This window comes from Phyllobates terribilis, unplaced genomic scaffold, assembly GCF_046119375.1.
Source record: "Phyllobates terribilis strain yellow unplaced genomic scaffold, ASM4611937v1 Scaffold_3__8_contigs__length_932513732, whole genome shotgun sequence".
In the NCBI taxonomy this organism is placed as follows: Eukaryota; Metazoa; Chordata; class Amphibia; order Anura; family Dendrobatidae; genus Phyllobates; species Phyllobates terribilis.
Window position 1 is genome coordinate 719,300,440 of NW_027362763.1, and position 14,704 is coordinate 719,315,143.

Below are 14,704 nucleotides of genomic sequence, written 5' to 3' on the forward strand. Positions count from 1 at the left end.
GTCATGGTGGTCTGGGCCGATGAAGAAAGAGAAGGGAACAACTCCAATAAGTTATTATTTGTCCCTTTGTTTAGTGGTATCGTTAGTACAATTGGCGAAACTGCAAAACCTCTTAGGCCAGAGTCACACTAGCGTAAAGCATCGGATGTGATATGCTAATGACACTCGGCTCCTGCTCTGCTGCGAGTGTGAGCTGAGTGTCAGTGCTCTGTGCTCCCATCCTCTCGCATCAGAGAATCACAGCACAACTACGGAGGAGACGGAGAAAGTAACTTCTCCATCTCCTCTGTTGCTGGTGACGCGCCCCTGGGCCTGAGTCGCGCAGCGTTGCGCACGCGGGAGCCTACCCGGAGCCGGATCTGATAGGGGTAGTAGTCTCGTGGCGGTGACCCGGTCCGTGCCCAGGGAGTCAAGCTGAGTGGCAGAGTTTAGCAGAAGATGGTACGGTGTTCGACTACGCCACCCGTTGAATGCGGCTATGAGGCCGCCGCTGCAGGGCAGACCGCTGAGGCCGGTGGTACGATTGTGCAGCGTAGATGGTATAACCCCCAACGGGAGGGGTATGGCCTCAGGGCAGCCGACGTGTTTGAAGGGGGTAGCAGAATAGCATGCAGGTAGCAGGAACCACTCAGAGACGGTGCGGTGTAGTTCAGGGTCTTTACTGATGACCAAGGTAGACCCTCCCGGAGTACTGGCTAGCGATCGGGGCCTGGTCAGTCCGTGAGCAGATGGGATCTCCCCTGGCCAGGCGGAGTTGTAGGCCTCCCCAACTAATTGTACTCTTCTGGCTACCTTGCTAGAGGCGGGTAAAAGTAGCCCACGTCCCTGAGTGTACCGTGTGGTGCTCACCCGTATGGCCGGTGACTCGGGGCCTTCTGGTAGCTTCCGCTCCACGACGGCGGTGCTGGTCCCTTGCGTGTGACCGTGCCTTCGGGTTTCTTGGCCAGAGGACCTGAAATCCCCTGCCGGTCGGTTTCTGCTGCTGGGTAAGGATTAGTCCCCACAGCCTCGGACTCCGGGTCCGGTGAGAACTCTTCAATCAGGGCGAGCTCTACAGCTTCCAGCCCCTGATCTCTTTTAGCACAGCTCCCACAGAGCTCCTGATCTTTCTTTCCTATAGCTGCTCCTCTCCAGACCAGACTGTGTCTCTGTCTGGGACTCCTCTTCTTCTCTCTAACCCTGCCTCAGCCCTAGTTTTATATAGGGGAAGTTCTTCCCCTCCCAGGACTGGGCAGGAGGTGTGGCATGCATAGGATTCCTGACCAGGAGACCTCCCACCTGCTCTCAGACGTAATATTGCTATTACTGTGGAAACCAGACCCCTGGGGTGCCACACTGGCGTCCGCTGGAATCGCACTGCATTCGGGTGACATCCGAGTGCAGTGCGATGTTTCACACCCACCATAGAACCATAGACTTGTATGGGTGTGTGCAATCTGAATCTCGCAGCTATTTGATCGTTTTTGCATGCTGAATCGGCATGAGAAAATAATCGCGAATGTGAGCAGTCCCATAGTTTAACATTGAGACGAGTGCTATCCAATTTTTTATCGGACTGCACTCGTCCGAATTAATCGAGTCCTTACTGTCGCTCTTATTCATTCTCGTCTGGACTACTGCAACTCTCTACTGATCAGTCTCCCTCTAACCAAACTTTCTCCTCTCTAATCCATCCTTAATGCAGCAGCCAGGGTCATATTTCTGCCCACACCAATGCCTCCACCTTGTTCCAGTCATTGCACTGGTTGCCCATCCACTACAGAATACAATATAAACTTCTCTCTCTCACCTACAAATGTCTCCATAGTTCTGCGCCACCCTACATCTCCTCCCTCATTTCTGCCTTATCACTCTACCCTCCGTTCTGATATAGGGAAAATATATATTCTTGTACCGTGTTAGCCAGTAGACCTGAGTAGTCTCGAAAGCTTGCAATTTGTTACCATCTTTTCAGTTAGCCATTAAAAGGTATCAACCACTGAGGACTCTCAAATCTAAATATTTTTCTACCCTCCGTTCTGCAACTGATCTAAGACTAACAACTTCCATAAACCGAACCTCCCACTTCCGTCTCCCAGACTTCTCTCGTGCTGCACCAGTTTTCTGGAATGCACTACCCCGAACAATCCGACTAAGGCTAAGTGCCCACGATGCAGAAATGCTTTGGATTTTTCCTGAGCGTTTCTGCATCTCCCTAGCTGAAAAAACCCATGCGGATTTTACATGCGTTTCTCCTGCCAGGGACAAGCGTAAGTGAAGCGTTTTGATCATGCGATTTTGCATGCGGGTTGTCAAGCTCTTTCCAAGCGATTTTAGCATCACTTGGAAAGTGCTTGACAACTTGGTCACACTATATAAATCCATGCAACCGGCATAGATTTTATATAGTGTGACCAAGTTAGTTAAAAAAAAGAATAAAAATGGTAAAAAATAAAAAAAACATATACTCACCTCCTGATGGCCCCCGGTCTCATTATCCGATGCGTCCGGTCTTCCCGGTGTCTCGCGGTTGTGTAAAAGGACCTTCCATGATGTCATTTAGTCATGTGACAATTCACGTGACCGCCGACATCAGCGGTCGCGTGACCGGTCACATGACTAAATGACGTCATGGCAGGTCCTTTTAGACCATCGCGAGCTGCCTGAGAGCCAGGACGCATCACTATGGAGACCGGGGGCCATCAGAAGGTGAGTATAATGTGTATTTTTTATTTTAATTCTTTTTTTTACAGGTACTATGGTACCCGGGTCTGGAGGAGGAGTCTCCTCTTCTCCAAACTTGGGTACCATCCGCACATAGAATCGCTTAATATCCGCATGTGCACATGTAGTGATGCGGATATTATGCGATTCAATGCAAGTCAATGGCGGCGAAAATGCCGCAATTACGCAAAAAATTGGTAGTGCTGTGGATTTTTCCGCAATGATAATCAGCAGCAGAAATTTCCACAGCATGTGCACAGCACATGCGGATTATCATTGGGGAACATGGCAGACCTTCTACCATGCGTTTTTTAAGCGTTTCTGCAGCGGAATTGCATAGTGGGCACACAGCCTAATTCTCAGCTTTTACATTTTTAAGCACGCATTAAAAACACATCTCTTTAGACAGGCCTACCACCTCACTAATTAACTCTTCCCTGTTCCATCTTTCCAAGTTTTCCTCAGAATCTGGTCCCTCTTATTCATCTGTCTCCACACCCTCCATGCACCCAATAGCACTTGGTCACTGTACTTAGCTGATGATGGGAACATGCAGATTTACATGAAATCCCCTATTGTACTGATGGCTGGACCATACATGACAAGCGCTTTTCACCTATTGTGTCCCTATTCCCTTATAGATTGTAATCTAGTATGTGTTACTCGGTAATGTCTCTATCCACTCAATAGTAAAGTGCTGCGGTATATGTTGGCGCTCTATAAATACAATTATTATTATTTATTGCTGTATTATTATACACAGAACATCTTCTTATAGTCCTTGGCAATGCCCATAGCATCCACGCATCCAATTAAATTTAAATTACAGGGTATTTTTTATTTCCTCCATATTTATAATAGTGACCCCCCTATCTAGGGAAGCTGGTGAAAGGGGGCAACGTGTGCTTGATTGTTTTATGACTGCCAGTAACAGAGATCACGTACCTTTCTATTACTTATAAAGCCCTGACTTCCATCAACAGCAATTGAAATTTTCCTGCAGGGAAACTCATATTCCACTTAGTGTCATTTCAATTTTGCTGACCTACATGAGACGCAAACTCATAACTCCACCACCAGATGGCGCCATAGACAACAAAAAAAAAAGTTATTCTTTCCCAGGACAAACTTTTCAAACACTTTCTCCTGTTACACTGGGAACGTTGAGTGTATTTTACTGTTGTACTTTTCTGCCTTTTTGGCTTATAGTGGTTCCATATAGAAAACTTAAGTAAAGAAAATATTTCCAGTGACAACACTTTCTTTCCATGAGGATAAAACTTGAATTTTGGCTGTTAATATTCCACTTTGACAAAGTTTTTCCTTTTCTGCTGACGTCCCCCATCAAGCTGCTGTGATGACCCCCCTTTGCTAGTGTGTCTCAGGGGCAGGGCTTTCCATTAAAATGTGAATCACTAAGCTCCTTCTATATCCCCTGCCTTCTTGCTGTGCTGCCTGCTTTCACTGGACACTTTCTTCAGTGCTGGATTCTTAGGATACTGATTTATTACTGAAAAAATCCACAAGACACTGGAGTTGGGCCACTGAGTTCTGTCTGAAGCTCATTCCCAGGTACTTTAACTTTATTACTTGACAGTTTGCAAACTAAAACCTGGTTGACTGGGGAAATTAAATGATGAAAAGACATTAGTTCTGAGGGTCACCATTGATCCTACAGTTCCCCGCTTATTAATATTTCATTTCTACATAGGAATTCTACAGCAGTAGAGATAAGAAATATCACGTATGCACGCTGCTGCCATTAAAAGCATTTATTCTAGTTCCCGTGAGGGAGGCATCTTCTCATTCTCAGTAATAAGGTGCTAATGTTCCCCCGGGAGACGCACGTTTTGGAATATCAAGGAATATAGTGTTCGTGACAATTCAGATTTTTGGTGAAATTAGCAAATTTGGAACAGTGCTCATCATTTAATAACTCAGATATTTATAATAAATATATTTGGTACAACTGGTATATCAGGTCTAGCCTTTACACATTATCGCTGATGCATATAGCTGGTACAATGAAAACTATCTGAATTTTGGGGGAAATTTGGTGGCGTTCATTGACTGATACATTAACTTCCAAAATATTTGTAATAACTATACTGTAATATTATTATTGTTATTAAATAATAATTATTAATAATATATATATTAACACTGCAACAAATCTTGATCTATGTTGACGGTAAATATACTGTAAAATATTGGTTCTTTAGATGATGTTAATGGAAATCTGTCAGTAGGACCAACCCTGCTAAACTGTCCATATGAGCATAGAAAGTTATATAAAGTGATACACATAAGGACAAAATTGTTGGTACCCTTCTGTTAAACTAAGAAAAACCCTCAATGAAATAACTTGAAACTGACAAAAGTAATTTTTCAATTATTTGCTGATTATCGAATAATAAAAATAAGACATTGGTTTTTGAATTTTGTTTCAATAGAAAATAAAATGAAAATGGCCTAGAGAAAAATGATGGTACCCATAGAAAATATTAAAAATAATTTGACTATAAGGACATGTTAAACTAAGATCTGTTCTGTAATTGGCATCACAGGTGTTTACAAACTTGTAAGCAGTCAGTCTGCCTATTTAAAATGTGAAAAGTAGTCATTGTGCTGTTTGGTATCATGGTGGGTACACACTGAACATGGAGCAAAGAAAGAAAAGGAGAGACTTGTCTCAGGAGATTAGAAAAAATAGTATAGACATGCACATTTTATTCAGAAGTTTATAGTCCATGGGGACTGTAGCTAAACTCCCTGGATGCGGCCTCAAAGGAAAAATTGATGACAAATTGAAGAGACGGACAATACATATGGCAACCCAGAACAACTTCCAAAGAATTAAGAGATGAACTCCAAAGTCAAGGTACATCAGTGTCAAATCGCACAATCTGCCGCTGTCTTGGCCAAAATGGACTTCATGGAAGACGAGGGAGATGTAAATCACGGTTGAAAGCAAATCCTAAAAAAGCGAAACTGGAATTTGCCAAAATGCATATTGACAAGCCACAAACCTTCTGGGAGAACGTCCCATGAACGGATGAGACAAAACTGGAGCTTTTTGGTGTCACATCAGCTCTATGTTCAGATGCAAAAATTAAGCATCCAAAGAAAAGAACATTGTACCTACTGTGAAACATGGTGGAGGCTCGGTTGTGTTTTGGGACGGGTTTGCTTCATCTGTCATAGGTTGTCTTAAATCTGTGCAGGGTCCAATGAAAGCTCAAGACTATCAAGGCATTCTGGAGGAAATGTGCTGCCCAGTGTCAGAAAGCTTGATCTGAGTCGCAGGTCATGGGTCCTCCAGCAGAATAATGGCCCAAAACACACAGCTAAAAACATCCAAGAATAGCTAAGAGCAAAGCATTGGACTATTCTGATGTGGCTTCTATGAGCCATGATGTAAATCCTATTAAACATCTATGGAAGAAGCTGAAACCTGCAGCCTGGTGAATACGCCTTCACACCTGAGACCCAAGGAGCAGTTTGCTCACAAGGAGTGGGCCAAATACCTATGGACAGGTGTAGAAGTCTCACTGAGAGAAATCAGTTCTTTGCAGTGATTGCAACAAAAAGTTGTGTAAAAAAATATTAAGTTACGGGAACCATCATTTTCATCCAGGCCCGTATTTTTTTTTTATTTTTCTATTGAACCAAAATTCAAAAGCAATGTCTGATTTTCAGTAGTTGATATGGAGTAAATTTAAGTTGAAAATTACTTTTGTCAATTTCAAGTTATTTCAGTGACCATTGTGGGTTTTCTTCCTTTAACCGAAGGTCCCAACAATTTTGTCCATGTGTGTAACTTGATATCTTCGATCCGATGTAAATCAGAAGAGCAGACTGTCAGTCATTACATGTCTCACACTGCTTACGCCACTTTCATTTATAATAAGCTCTGGAAGCGGATTCTTAGGGAGATCTATGTCCGGCCCATAGATCTTAACAGCTCATTTACATATTAAGAGAAACGTGGATTTCTCTGGCATAAGACTTCGGATTGCAGATATCAAGGTATCATTTTATTCAGCTTGTTATGACCTATGTGCCCATATAGACGGCTCAGGAGGGTTGATCCTACTGACAGATTCCCTTTAAACCTGCATTCCAATTTTTTGTTGAGATTTGCGTGCAAAATGATACGTTACAACACATTCGGGCACTAATAAAACAGATTTAGCACTATGTTGTGGCATTTGTCTCCAATCCCTCTGACCCCTGGAGCCATCAGAATGGATGGAATACTGAAAGGCTGCAGCCGATCAGTGGCCGCTGGTAGTTATGCTACATAACTGCCTGGGGAGATCACTGGAGTGGTGCCGGTCTTGGAGGTAATATTGCACTTTTTTAATCTCTACACCAGACTGCATCTGTTAAGAATGTACAACCCCCTTGGACAACCCCTTTAAAGGGTTATTTTCATTTTGCTAAATGGTTATAATTGCAAAGTGCTTGTAAAAAAAAAGCAACATTGTAATATATTTACTGCTCATGCCCTAAGTTACCGGCCACCTCTGCAGTCAATCGGAGGTGGATAGCTTACTAGGCAAGGAGTGCAGCGCTTACAAGCTCTTTGCTTTTGAACCTGCAAGGGAGGACTTGAAGCTTGTCATATCCAGTCTCAGCCCTTCTGTGTTCCTCCAATTCTGCAGAGGCAAAGCTGTGTCTTTAGATTTACCTTTCATCCAGCATAATAATAACAACAATATGGCCGGGTCTACACACAGCAATTTTTTTTCCCCAGGCGGTCTTGATTTTTTTCTAGTTCCATGTGAATAGAACATGCATGATCGACCAGCTCTCCATTTATTTCCATTGGTCAATAGGAGTGGTAGCGCGCATGTGTGGCCACCGCTCCCCAAGGCACTGTTGACAAATACATTCTGATGCTCCTTTCACATGGGAGACATGGGTCGCTCATTCTCATAATTACTGATGGTACAACTGCTGAGCCCCCACCAATCATATATTTATCACCTATCCTGTGGATGGGTTATAAACGTTGTTGGTGGCTTAACCCCTTTATTGTTTGATAGATGTGGGTCCCATATGAGGAACCTGCACCTACTTGGAGAAGTGTCCGTAATACCTATAGAAGTGAATGGAGAGAGTCAAGCCCATTCATGGCCACCTATTCAGTCGTTTTCCACCTGGTTTGACCCCTGCAATCAAAATAGGTGCAAATCCCAGAGATAGGAGCCACATTGATCAGACATTTATGGCATATTCTTACCTTGTTGGGAAAGCCTCTTTAAAAGGCTTATCCACTCCTTAGACAACCCTTTCTGAACACCAATGTTTTCCCCCAGTAAAATAATAACACTTATACTCACCGCCTGGGCCGGAGTTGTTCCAGCAGTGTCGGCACTGGCTCTTCCGGGGATCGCGTAATATTGGCTGCAGTGACATTGGCCCCGGTAGAGCTAGTATGTAACGGTGGTGGGTGTGGACTGCGCCACTAGCCAGGCTTACCCTGGAGGGGCGTAACTAAGTGACTATCTGGTCTTCACTAGAGCCTTTGATGGTGAGGATAGGCTTGAGCCATTAGAGAAGTCACCAAGTGCCACTCCAGGGCATTTCCTGGACCTGCAGCAGGTGAACAGCTGGTCAAAAGGACAAATACGAGGCACAGAAGGTGAAGACAGAGACGTGGTCAGACAGTGCAAGGACGGGCCGCACATGTTCAAAGAACAAAGCCGGGGTCAGGAGTGGGGAGATGAGACTAAACAAGCCGGGTCGGTAAAAGGAGAGTCAAAACAAAAATGCACCTAGACAGGAAACTAGTGATGAAATGCAGGTAGGACCTAAGCTCAGGCAAGTTGTAGAGGGAGCAGCTGCCCAATATATCCACTTCTGGCAGGGTATAGGCCAGGGATGCAAAACACTGCAGACCGCAGTGATTTTAAATTCCTGCAGAGTCTGGCCGCGCCTCTCTATAGCCACCTGGAGACTCTCCAGCAACAGGAGGATGTACCAGTGCTGAAAGTGTTGCATGAGGCAGATCAGCGAGATGGTCTGACACTGAGAGGAGCAGAGTGGTGCATTCAGTGAGTAGAACAGCACTTACAAACCATGCGAGTCACTTGCATGGCACAGTGCTGACACCGCTGTAACAGCAGTGACGCAGAACATGCCTTTAATCATGAATTAGACATTTACGGCATGTTCTGTCTATGTTGGGGAAAACCCTTTTAATCTTTCTTTGGAGTCATAAATTACCCCATTATTTTGGTGCAAAATAAGCCAACCATGAGGTGGCATAAGGAAAAGATTGTAATATATCTGGCATGGTGCACACCAAGTCTGTCATACAGCGTGAGCCGCTGTGAAATTTCTTTCTGTGTGGTCTAGTTTTATGCTGTATAAAGTTAGGACAATAATAAATCTCCCCCATTATTTCCATGAACCTTATACATCATTCGGGATCCAGATGCTTGTGCTCTTGCGAGCTGTAGGTGCATTGGATATTCATCCTCATTAGTAGATGTAATAGAGAGCTGTACGTTCACGGGCACCTCTCCATCCATGGGGGTGCAAGCAAAGACCCCATACTTGAAATAGGTGTAGGTCTCCCGGTTGGGAACCACATCTATCGTACATTTATGGCATATGCTGTGATTATCAGAAATGTCTGATATGAGAATAACCCTTTAAATCATTATCAAGTATTGAGCAGCCATAACCAAAATAAGCCTCCAGTTACAAGACAGACAATTTCACACCAAAGCACTTCTTAAAAAAGGATCTATCACCAGATTTCCCAATGCAAACTGCCTACATGATTAAATAGATATCTTGTGCCTGATGAGGCTGGTGTACTCACTTTAAAAATCAGTTTCAGAATGGCTATATAATCCTGATAATACAATCAGCATTTTATGAGATTAGGTATAGAATCAAATAGCCCATAAGTCCAAGTGTATTCAGTCTCTTGCCATCAGCTTGACTGACAGCTGTAGCTTGTACTGAGCAGTGTGAGATATCAGCAGAAGCAGCAGGGAGGAGGCACACTGAGGAGCTGTCAATCAGACTAGGTGGGTGAGATTGAGTTAAACTTTCATAAAGGATTACACTGCCATTCTGGAGTGGATTTTCAATGTAAATACTTTAGTCTCATCAGGGATAATAAATTGATTTAGGAATGTTTGCAGTTTGTATTGTGAACTCTGGTGACAGATATGATTTAAATATTTCCAATACCCTGTATATTATGATATATTTTTCTCAGAATGTCATTATGAACAGTGGCAGCACCACAGTAGCCTTCATTGCTCTGCAGGTTATATGCTAAAACCAGTCCTTCATACCAAAGAATTTCCAGATTTTTTCACTTTATATATTATTCCAAGTCACTTATACTGAGAACTTTTTTCTGCATGTCCCTTTGGAGAAATGATTTGTTTCCCTCTAACTCTTATGTGTAGAAATCACGTAACTGTTTGGATTTTGTTGACTCGTGCAAATTTCATCCATTATCCTTTACGTTATTCCACTTGATCATTTGGTATTTATGGCTCAATCAATTGCATTAGTTTAATTCCTCAATTATTTTTTTTGCTGTCGGTGGATTGAGGCATTCTTATTAACATCTAGAAACTGATAGTCCTTCCACCGCTTGCTCAATGCTAAAATATGGATAGATTAGTATACAGCACTGCTGGACATAGACACAAGAGGACCCCCTTTGAAGCCCAATAGCTCATCAAAATACAGAATTCCACCTTCTTTAGAGGTGGTAAAGGGCCCCAGGTTTGGACTGGCCCACCAGAGAACCGGAGAATCATCCGGTGGGCCCTGGCTTCTCCGTCAGGACAGTTCTTAGTGCAAACCTTGCAGCTGCTATGGGGCTCTTGAGTAGGGGAGAAAGATGGGCCTTCAGAATCAAATCCTCTGGTGGGCCCAATGTTCTTCAGTCTGATACTGATGGGCTCTCTTACCTCTTGGGCCCCTGTGCTGCTACACAGGTTGCACTAATGATACGTCGGCCCCTGGTATCCATTGTAGGTTGATACTTTTACCTACGCTGTTACATTGCTGCAAATTATCAAGACATAAGAGATATAATCCACAGAGCTTTGGTGGTCCCTGCTGGGATCCGATGACGTTCCATCCATTAATCAATTGACTGACCACTGGGGACACTTTTTGGCTGCAGCAGTCAGGTGATTGATGGGTGGAACGTCATCAAGTTCGGTGAAGTTACATCAGGATCATCAGCGCACCTGACCACTGCAGTCAATCAGTGGTCGGCTTCCATACATGCACACGTGATGACTGAGGCCACTGACTGGTTGTAAGTAGTGTTGGACTAAAGTGCTAAGGGCCCATTAAGACGGTGGCCTATTCTATAACTACATGTATTGCCCGAGCCTTGTCACAAATTTGGCTATGTCGCTATATAATAGTAAGCTGGGTAGTTTGTTAAATGAATGATCCTATCCTTGTGTGATCATGTTATGATAAGTGTACTGTGCCAAACACAAGGTTTGGTGGTCCCTCTCCGGCACAGCGGCCCACCATGGGATTTACCTCTTCCCCTGTTGGCCACACTGAACCTGGATGAATCAAGTGACTGATGAATTATATAACATCAATTACCTGGGACAACCTCAGCGGGGGCGGAGAAGTGATGGGGGATACAAGAAGTAACACTTAATTCTTTAATTTCTAAAAATTTATGGAAAATCCCTTTGACCATGGTGCGGAATTATACAATGACTAAACTGTTGATGTACAAAAATCCGGAAAACCCCATCAGGTCAGACTCACACTAACATCTGTAATAATGACATTTATGATTCATAAGCATCTTGTTGCCTTTCAGCAGCTGTGTCTCAAAGGTTTGCCCTATTGTGCAGTAGTTAAAATGGAAATAAACTTTCGAGTTTTTCTTTTCAATTACTTTGTAGCCTCCCAAATGTCCTGCAGATCCATGGGTGGCTCGATCCTGAGACCACCATTGATGTCTCAAAATACTATTCAGAATTGCACAGCTCAGGAGGCAGTAGAGCTCAACTGCTGCTTGACCACATTCACAGAGTGGTGTATGGGCTCAATGGAAAGTCTATGAGCCTTTACACCACTGTGTGCACGCTTAGGCTGGAGCTGAGCTTTTTTGTCTTCGATTCTGAACAGTATTTTGAGCGATCGTTGGGGGGTTCGATCTGCAGGACATTGAAGAGACTACTAAATATAAAAGATGGGTTAAAAGTTACACTTTAACTTGGTTCTATACCATTGTGATATTTTTGGTCATGTGCAAATTGCCTCTTCAGAGAGATAGAGGACTTGATCTCTAGCACCACCTATTGGAAGTAGAAATCCTAAAAGTCAATATTGACCCTTTAACGAGCCTTGCCACATGACTTAGGAGAAAAGCCAAACCAGAATCTCAATTTGCTGACACGGTGTTTCAGGGGTATTGCTCCTCGTCAGTGCAAAGTATGAGCTCTGACTTGGCAGGGTGAGAGGCTTAAGACTGGGATCTAATGGGTAAGGTTTCTCCTTGTTAAGAGTGACAAGCCAGGCCTGGCATGTCAGAGTGAGGAGACTTATATGTCATGCATACTCCTCTGGGAAATTAAATATGCAAATTGCCTCTTCAGAGAGGAAGAGGACTTGAACTCTAGTGCCACCTATTGGAAGTGGCAATCCTAAAATTCAATATTGACCCTCTAACGAGCTCTTCCATATGACTTGGGAGAAAAGCCAAACCAGAATCTCAATTCGCAGACACGGCGTTTCGGGGTGTTGCCCATGGACCACACACGATCAAGGTTCAAGTGAACATGAGCTCTACTGTCATCCGTTTTATGGATAGTGCATGACAGGCAGGTCCTGCCCCTGATCACAAGGATTTGCAAAGGGATCGAGTCACATCTGCAATTTGTGGACCTATTATTTCAACGGTCATCTGACCCTAACCTACTGTATATGCAGAGAAACACACACATAATCAGTAACCAAGTCAATTAATATGTAACAAAGAGCTATAGAGACGACGACCTTTTTTACCTTTGTCCTAGACATGCTTGGCTGGCACTGCTGTCGGCACTAATGTTTCCCCTATGGTAGCGATACTCCTTCGTTGACTTTGTACAAACAACTAAAGGCGCCTCGGATAACGTTCTGCCTTGACATGACAGTATCATGTACATTACATAAGTATATCATTGTGTTACACTACTGGTTTGTAACTCTGATGACCACCCTCATGCTAGGACGTCCGGTCCTTCCAGTGATGTGTGACATGATGTTCTTCTGGCTTCCGGCAATGTTGCGATAGTCATACAGTAGTTACATGTCGTAGAATCAATGCCACGTTCAAAGACGAGCACTGACCTGAAGCCTTGTGCCACAGATGTCTACCAAGAGCTCAGAATGGGGTTCGTTGTCAATTGGCTTAACTGGGGGACTGATTCGATTTTGAACCAGGGAGGTTTTGGACTAAATGGATTTTGGTGTTGTATTGGGGAAACGCTAGAATCGACCACCATTGATCAGGACAATAAAAGGCCAATAAGGACAGCACTGTGTAGTAGATCAGACAATGGATATAGAGAATAAAATAACAGGTGAGGGCACAGTTCATGCTGGAGTCTATGACATGATTAAATCAGTGAATAGAAGCCAATATTTAAAAGGGCAATGGTCAGGCTAAAGCAATCTGTAGCAAATTAGATCATGGTAGTAATGACAGCAGATGGAGAGGAATATATTGACTTTGTGCGAGGCAGTGACCTGGCCACATATGATTATAATAGTGGGAACAGGGTTGCATGTTAAGCTTCAAGAATAGAACTGTCATGGATGTGTCAGAGGTGACAGTCGCCCTGAAGTTGGTTGCAGGAGATCTCTACGTTTGGTATTACAGACATCTTCTTAGAGGCTGGCTGTCTCTACGACCCAGCGGCTACCTCCCTCTGGCTAATTAGCTCCCTGGCATGGGTGTATAAATACCTGGTGTGTCTGAGAGGGAGGTGCCGGTGATATTCATTACTATTAGTGAGGCTTTAGCAAGAGCAGTACTTCGTCCTCTCTGGAGCTTGAGGCCATGTGCGCATTTGTTTGGAGTTGTCAAAAGCTAAGCAATTCCCCCGTTTGTCTACCCTTGTTGTCTATAGAGTTTAGTGGAGATCGACTAGTGCTCATCTCCTTCCTTCCCTAGCCTTAGCTATACGCCAGGGAAAGTCAGGGTGAGGCACTCGTGCGGCGACTGTTGAAGAGGCAATATAGGGGTGGTAGTTGAAACAAGGTGACACTAGACCAGACTAGGAGGTCTCCACTCCCCCCTTTCCCTAGTGTCTGAGCTGCCGTTCCCTCTTCCCTCTGTGTTGCACTAAGTCTTTCCCACACTTTGCGTGACAAGAACATTCTGTAACCAATTAAATCATGAAAATGGTAAAAGCAGCAGAAGAAAAGCATGCAGATTTTGTGTTAAGCAGTGACCTGTCTACATTGGTGATTATGTTAGTAAGGGAAGAGATACATATGAAGGGTTAGTGACATAAAGTGATTACGAATAAAATATCCTGTGGCAAATCAGATTATACAATTGGTAGCAGAAGAAGACAAGTGTGTCGATCTTGTAGGAAGCAGTGACCTGTTCACAATAGTGATTGAATTAGTAACAGCAGAGCTGCAGGGAAAGATGATTAGTGATTGAACATCCTGTGGTCAATCAGTTCATGGAAGCATCTGTAGCACCCTGAGGATTCGGCTGCTACAGGGGTATTGCACCTCAACCCAGAGGTGTGATATTCCACTCCCGGGTAAGGATGGAGTGTGGGACTGAGCCCAGAAAGCTGCATGCACTACACACATCCCATTTCCGAGGAACAGACCAACGGTACTCCCACTTAGAAATGTGCAGGTACGACCGAGTCTGTTCCTGGCTGGAGTGGGAGGGGGGTGGTACATCCCAAGTAGTGTAGGGGCAGATAGGGGGAGCAGCCTGGGTAAAGATAGGAGCTCATTGGGTGCTGGT

The 14,704-nt window shown here is 44.0% G+C and overlaps 1 protein-coding gene across 1 annotated transcript in view; it reads left to right on the forward strand.

Moving 5' to 3' along the window:
- Nucleotides 1-4,079: 4,079 nt before the first annotated feature.
- PLEKHH2 (pleckstrin homology, MyTH4 and FERM domain containing H2) overlaps nucleotides 4,080-14,704 on the forward strand; it is a 255,616-nt gene continuing 244,991 nt past the window's right edge. Inside the window, exon 1 of the mRNA XM_073672039.1 lies at nucleotides 4,080-4,275. The gene's annotated coding sequence lies outside the window, so the exon portion shown is untranslated. The remainder of the gene's footprint in view (nucleotides 4,276-14,704) is intronic.